Source organism: Uloborus diversus, chromosome 7 (assembly GCF_026930045.1).
Source record: "Uloborus diversus isolate 005 chromosome 7, Udiv.v.3.1, whole genome shotgun sequence".
NCBI classification, from domain to species: domain Eukaryota; kingdom Metazoa; phylum Arthropoda; class Arachnida; order Araneae; family Uloboridae; genus Uloborus; species Uloborus diversus.
Genome location: NC_072737.1, coordinates 19,994,081 through 20,000,080, shown reverse-complemented (window position 1 = coordinate 20,000,080; position 6,000 = coordinate 19,994,081). Strand labels below are relative to the sequence as shown.

At 32.2% G+C, this 6,000-nt stretch overlaps 1 protein-coding gene across 1 annotated transcript in view; it reads left to right on the top strand.

Moving 5' to 3' along the window:
- Window positions 1-4,897: 4,897 nt before the first annotated feature.
- LOC129225818 (tolloid-like protein 1) overlaps window positions 4,898-6,000 on the top strand; it is a gene marked incomplete at its 3' end in the record, with an annotated part of 126,022 nt that continues 124,919 nt past the window's right edge. The window contains 1 exon segment of the mRNA XM_054860332.1: window positions 4,898-4,922.

Below are 6,000 nucleotides of genomic sequence, written 5' to 3'. Positions count from 1 at the left end.
ACTGCATGTAAATCACTCATTTACTTTACGACGTGCACGGTCCTCCTCGAAAATGAAAGTTATGTCATGTGACGCGTATTTAACAATCAGGCTTGAACAAAAAAAAAAAAAAAACAGCAAAATTTTGCTGCAGATTACGGCAAAATAATCGAAAAGTAAACAACTTAAACACCCTGATTACAGGAAAAGCCTTAAAACAAAAGCCTAATTTATTAACCGACTTCAAAAAGGAGGCGGTTATCAGTTCATACCGTATGTATGTTTTTTTTTTTTTTTGTTTGTCCACTCATAGCGTCTCACCTAGTGAACCGATTTTGATGATTCTTTTTTTAATGGATAGGGAATGGCTCAACTTAGGTCCCATTACTTTGTTTGACCATATTTGTCCTTTAGAAAAAAAGTTATGGGCAAAAATCAATAAATTTCATGCAATTTCCCTGATTAAATGATTAAATTTAAAACCCATTGTTATGAAAGTTTGGTGCCATATGACAGTAACATTAATAGTAATTGTAAGGATAATTTTGAATGAAGGCTTCCCTGAAGCAAGCATCAAGTTTCTTCAGTGGGATATTTTGATAATCGGGAATCTGGCGCTGTCGTCTCATTTTTGGCATAAATAATTTGATTTTGGTAACCCTGCTGATGTATAGTTACCCTATGTGAATTACCGAAATCTTCCCTTCTTCTGTGCTATTGCTCCATAGTGGGGGTAAACCTAACCTGGAAGCGAAGTGATGCAGTGATCAGGTTCTGCTTAGGCCTTCACAATGCTACCATTTGGTTTGCCTCAACTACACACAGTAGTATTTTTATCGTTATTATCTATTCCAATAACAGATGATCGGGGCTAAGTAAGAAAATACAGGATTGCATATCAAGCAACTTGTATGCTGTGAAATGGAAATTAGTTAGGGAAAACGTAATACTTAAATAGAAATTAACTACACATGAATCCCAGAGAGGAACAAAGATAAGTTTTTAGTGCCAATCGCTTAAAATGTAACGCGTGTTTATAGTTTTTTTTTTTTAGTACGGAGCATTTTTATGAAAAAAATAAGGTGAAGTTTCGTGATGGTAACTTCTTACTATTTCTGAAATACCTACATTTACACTAAAAAGAATGAAATAAAAAAATTTTGAAAAAAAAATAGAACCGACTTCAAAATTGCTCTAAAAAGTGAAAAATAATTTTATTCTTTAAACACCATCGATAATGCTTTTAAACATAATTTTTGAAGTTGGCGCAAAAACGATAGATAAAATCATTCACAGTCGTAACTCAACTATAATTATAAATTTAACCACGCCCAGTTTCTTCACTATCACATATATCATGCATTGATGACAGCATATTTGAATAACGATATAAATGTTTCGTTCGTAACTTTGGATGCTTTTCTGAAAAAAATAAGAACGAAGCATGGTTGCACTGGATTTTACGTTTTGTTTTTGCGCCAACTTCAAAAATTATGTTTAAAAGCATTATCGATGGTGTTTAAAGAATAAAATTATTTTTCACTTTTTAGAGCAATTTTGAAGTCGGTTCAAAATTTTTTTATTTCTTTATATTCGAGAAAAAAAATTGCAACAGATGTTTCTTTTCAATGATTTTCTTCACGCTGTAAATTTTAATAAAAGCGTTCATCCGGAAAGTTGAGTTGAAGCACTGAATAATAATTTGAATGGAGGAAAGCCTTCGAAAAATATGGATTTTATTTTGAAATCTAAGAGTCATAATTAATAATTTTTAATTGATATCTCCGCTAATTATTATCGGAGGATTATGTTAAATAGCCAAACATGAAGACGGGAAGATGACGAATCCATCGATACCTGGTTCGATGGTCAGTTCACTGTCGTTCGGGAGAAGAAGCTTGGACATAGATAGATAGATACTCAGATTTTATATGTATAAGACTAGCTTTTTCCCGCAGCTTTGCTCACGTTAATATAGATTATTTTAATCGATTCAGGTTAATGGTCAACATCGCATATATTAAATCGTTACCAAAAAATGGTTGTCCCCAGTTTCTCCAGTTTCACCGACATTTCAAATTCCCCCCCCCCCCTTTAATATACCAAAAGGACGATTAAATCTGAAAAACGGAGGGGGATGAAATGCCGGCGAAACTGGAGAGTAACCCAAAATATCACACAATATAAATCAGGAAAACATTTAGGAGTAGTAAGGAAGTTAGTACGGGTAATTCTTAAAAATTCCAACTCGAGTGAGTTCAACAATTCTTAAATAAAGTCAAACATTTCCCTTATAATCCCGATCTCCGTCAAATGGTGTCCAGCGCCACGCCAGCTATCTAAATTATTGCTTAGCTTCTTGCCAGAGAAAGGAACGGAGCTATAGTGCCTAGAAAGAGAAGTGTGCAGACCGGCGCTTTTTACCCTGCGATTCTTGAAGACGAATTGTATGAAAACCGCTAGATGGCAGTGCAGTCGAGGTGCACGTTCAATTTCGCGGTGTTTACATTAGTAGACGCGGGATTTTGTTACAATTTAGTTCCGCGTTTCTCTTTTTACTTTCTTCTATATCTAATATATAGAAGAAAGTATTGGATTCGTGCAAATTTTCGAATTTCGAATTTTGACGGATTCGAACGTTTTGAGGTGTGCTGAGTCCATTTCGACCATTTTTGGAAAATGTCTGTCTGTCTGTGTGTGTGTGTGTGTGTGTGTGTGTGTGTGTGTGTGTGTGTCACGTCTGTGTGTGACCAGTTTTTTGTGGCCGCTCTACAGCAAAAACTACCGCATGAAATCGAACGAAATTTGGTACACATATGTGCCCCTATGTGAACTTGTGCCCATTAGTTTTTGGCGCGAATTCCTCCAAGGGGGGTGGAGCAATGGGACGTTTTTCGAGTTACGCGTGCTTGCTATTCCTCAGGAAGTAACTGGCGGAATCAAACAAAATTTGGTCCATATGTTGGTATTAACAGGAACAGGTGCTGATTCAATTTTGGTGTCAATAACTCAAACGGGGGTTGAGCTATAGAACGTTTTTTGTCGTCAATTGTGACTGCTGTATCTCAAGAAATAATGAACGGAATGAAAGAAAAATTTATCGGCAAGTAGCCCTTAGTGGGTATAAGAACTGATTTTATTTTTGTGTCAACAGCTAAAAAGGGGGTAGCGCAATCACCCGTTCTTTTTTTCCATTTTGAGTGCCCTATCTCAAGAAGTAATGCTACGTTCTGGTTGAAATTTGGAATATATGTGAATCCATATGTAAACAGGCTTTGGTTCTATTTTGACGCCGATCGCTCCAAGAGGTGTTGATTTTTTTTTTTTTTTTTGCGAATAAAAATATTTTTATTAATGCAACAATAAGAAAGATAAATCGTAATAGATTGTCGTCTGCGTATTTCTCGTGATTTTAATTGTATGGAAATGATCGGAAATATTATCTCAATGATTTAAAATTTTTAACTGTTGCCATCTTATGTTTGTTAACAAATAAAATATTTGTAATTAATTCAAGCAAGGCTTTTAAAATAACTTTCAATTTTCGCTCTTTGCTTTGCTTTTGCAATAATTCAGACATTGGGATGGTCGTCAAGTTTTTGCATGTGTAATTTTGTTTTTGTTGGGAATATTGCTTCCTCGTCAAGCATGGGGAGGGATCAGAAAAAGGAAAAATATAGAAGAATAGTCTCCACTGAAAATGTGTAATTTCAACAGAAAAAGTTTGACATTAGTACGACTAATACTCACCGAGATATGAAATGCAGCGTTTTGTGACTTTCGCCGTCAATAGCACCTTTTGGGGTGAAATATAGCGGCTAACAAGGATTTAAAATTACAAGTCTGCAAGGAGTGTTTTTTTTAAAAATAAAATATACAAAAATTAAATTATAAAAAGTTTGAAAACTAGTCCGATTTGCCTTATTCAGAGATGCCTGACGAAATGCGTTACAGCGAGGACAGGTTGTTTTCTCTGAATTGACACTAAGTTGGTAGAGAAAAAACTTTTACAGAGGTACCATCCTGCTATCTCATTTTTAAGCCTACTATCTCGCAAAGTTGAATAAATGTGTAAAAGAAGGCTTAAGTGGGTTCAGGACACAAAAATCGTCAAATTTTGAAATTTTTTAAAAAAATCATTTAAAAAGCTTCTCTTTTTTTTCAGCTTACGTTTGAATCTTGTTTCTATCTTAGTTAGAACGAAATATGTAATTATTTTTGTTGCATGTATTTAACTAATATTATATTTAACTTTAAGACTTTAAACGTGTTTTTCTTCATGATGCAATTTTTCACGATTTTTTGCATTCAAACTCTTATAAGTCAAGAACTGATAAAGATAAAGTAATGAAATGTGGAGCATATCTTTTACAAACAGTTTACTTACATTTTTATTCGGCAAAATTGGGGGGAGGGGGGGGGAATCATATTTTTTGCAGTTAAGTATCTTTGAATTTTTCGAAATTTTTCTTCAAATATTTTCTATTTTTTTTATGGAAATAATATTTCTTAAATTGCCGAATAAAAATTAAACCTTAGATATTTGTGCATAATTTTTTGAAAAAAAAATTTAAAATTGACCAAAAATATTTTTAGTTTTAGCAATTTAAAGCAACCCTTTTTTTAAAAAATTATAATAGAATAAAAATTAAAAAAATATATATATATATTTATGCTATCAAAACTCCCTGAACTGTTGTAAAAATATTTTTCAAAATGAGTCCCGGAACCCTTTAAAGTATGGAAAAGTACAAAACGCAGAATCAAAAACGATATTGCTAATTGACTAAACTGACCACTGCTGTAAAACTTTTAATATTTCACGATCGAAAATAGTGACAGCCATTCGTAGCGCTACCCCGCCAAATTCTGTCGCCAATTCCATCCAGTTGGCAGCCGTCCTTTCGAGACCGCGATTCGGGCCGCTGTGAAAGGATAGAGAGGTGAGTTTTCTTTCCCGCGCTTCTCTATTGTTGTTTTTCCTCCGCGGATTTTGTTTTGAATTCGAGCGGATATATATATTTTTAAATAGGTAGAAAAATGTCCTCATGGATTACTCCATAGAAGAGCAAAATACTCTGTAATGTATATTCTATAACTTTGTAATCGTTTTAAGTTTTAAACTGAAACTTGTTCGAATTTCTTAAAGCAAATTCCGTACGTGTACAATACTAAACTTTTATAATGATTTATTAAAGGAAATTAAAAAGTTTTTTTTTTTAATGCCCTGCGAGTAAATTTCTTTCGAGATTTGTTATTACTGCGTTAAATTATCATGAAGATCGATTTTTTAAATAAAAATTGGCAATGTTTAGAATATTTTAAAATTTTCTAATAATTCTCATGCAGGAAGAATATGTTGCTTCTTTTATACATAAACAAAAATTAGTGCTTTTACGTTTTGTTTATTACATAGTTTTAGCCTAACTAATTTCATTAAGGTTATTTTTTTTTTAAAACTCAAGTGATATTGTTCAAGTGCAGATTTTAGAGAATATTTGTTTTTATTTATTTATTTATCTATTTATTTTTATTTTTTTTTTTGGCATTTTGGTCTAAGTAAAGTAAGGGAATGTGGTGCCCAATGAAATAGTTTTGAAAATGGAAAAATTGGATTTTTTTTTTCCTGAAAATACCATTAAATAAAGAAAGCAAAGACTTTCACATTTAAACTTGCTTTGAAACATTTTTTCTTATTTTTGGTAGTAAATTTAAACCTTCCAAAAAACAAACGTTTTTTTCTTCTTTTGGTCAAATGAAAAATAAAATATTTTTCTGAAGAAATATTTTCTATTTGATTATCAAAAAGTTTTTTGACCACAAATGAATGAGTAAAAGAAGAATGAATGAATAAATGAAAGGGTAATGAAACAATAAATGAATAAATAAATTAATCATTTAAATAAAAAAAAAATTACTGAATAAAATAGCGATTGAATAAGGAAATAAAAGAACGATTAAATAAAAAAGGGAATTATTAAATGGAGTAATATGTAAATGAAGGAATTAATAAACGAGTGC